This window comes from Nematolebias whitei, chromosome 22 (genome assembly GCF_014905685.2).
Source record: "Nematolebias whitei isolate Nwh7 chromosome 22, NemWhi1, whole genome shotgun sequence".
Classification (NCBI taxonomy): domain Eukaryota; kingdom Metazoa; phylum Chordata; class Actinopteri; order Cyprinodontiformes; family Rivulidae; genus Nematolebias; species Nematolebias whitei.
Genome location: NC_056519.1, coordinates 1,524,454 through 1,526,051, shown reverse-complemented (window position 1 = coordinate 1,526,051; position 1,598 = coordinate 1,524,454).

The following is a 1,598-nucleotide window of genomic DNA, read 5'->3' as shown; positions in this document are numbered from 1 at the left end:
TAGTTCATCTTTAGTGTGTGTGTGTTTTAGTTCATCTTTAGTGTGTGTGTGTTTTAGTTCATCTTTAGTGTGTGTGTGTTTTAGTTCAGAGACCTGAGAAGACGTTTGTTGTGACTCAGTGCGATCTGAACAACATGAACTGAATCTTTTCCTCATATCATCTAGTCCTACGTGTTCAAGTCTTTTTACAGGTCTGGTCCAGAGTTCATCCTCGGGGTTTGTTTACATTTCTTTGAAAAATCGTAATGTTTGAGCTGAGAAATGAATTGAACACTTTTCTTGTAGTTTATGAAGTCTGTGAGACGTACCACAGGTCATGAGCTTGGACAAAAAACATTTGTTAGGATTTGGTCCTGCTGGAGCTGTGCAGGACGCCCCCTGTGGACAAATGACCAAAAACACCTGACTCTGACAGAGACCGCCACCTGCCTGCCTGCCTGTTTGTCTGTCTGTCTGCCTGTATTCCTGCCTGTCTTCCTGTCTGTCTGCCTGTCTTCCTGTCTGCCTGTCTGTCTGCCTGCCGGTCTGCCTGTATTCCTGCCTGTCTTCCTGCCTGTCTTCCTGTCTGCCTGTCTGTCTGCCTGTCTGCCTGTCTGTCTGCCTGTCTGTAAGTAGGTAAACTTTATTTATGTATCACTTTTCATAGATAAAATCACAATCATCCAGTGCTTTACAGATACAGGCTTAAAATAAAATAACAAGAACAGCTGATTTAAAACAGTCTGTCTGTCTGACGGCGTCCCCTCACTAGTAAAAAATGACTCGTCTTCGTTCAGCGCGTGATGCTGCCGCAAAGTACATCATCGCCATGGCAACAAGACCAAGACTAGATGAAAGAGACCCAGTCAAGGCTCGGGGGGGGGGGGGGGGGGGGGACTGCAGAGGAGGAGCTGCAGCGTTACTGACTGAGCTCCTCCATTCAGATAAATATGTTCAGAGAGTCAGAGGTTCTTTATTTGTCATTCCACCTCATGTGCTACATGAGGAACAACATTATGTCCACAGGGTCCCAGTTACATCCAACAATAAAACGTAAAATAAAAACAAAGATAAGATCTAAGATATGAACTAAGAAAAACATCAACTAAATACACACTAAGCACTAACAGCGTAAGAACGTTATGTCGAACAGCAGCACGAACATGAGTCTGTGTGAGCAGATGAGCACGCTCTCGTTTGGACGACTGTAGTTCATTGTATGTTGGTTTGGACTAATCATCTTTGCATCGTTTACAAAGTGTCCAGAACGCAGCAGCTCCTCTTTTAACAGCAACTAAAAAACATGAACACATGACCCCTGTCCTGGCTTCATGTCCACTTCTGGATTGATTTTTAGATTTTATTGCTTGTTTTTAAAGTTTTAAAAGCTCTGGCCCATCTTATTTACAGTATATGATCTCATTAACATCTACACTCCGGTAAGAGCACTCCGGTCTACCAACCAGTTCCTCTCAGATGTCCCCAGATCCAAACTGAAGTCCAGAGGTGATCGGGCTTTTGCGGTTGCTGCTCCAAGACTGTGGAACGGTTTACCTGAGGATTTAAAGAGCACTCAGACTGTTGAGACTTTTAAATCTTTGCTGAAGAATCATCTGGAT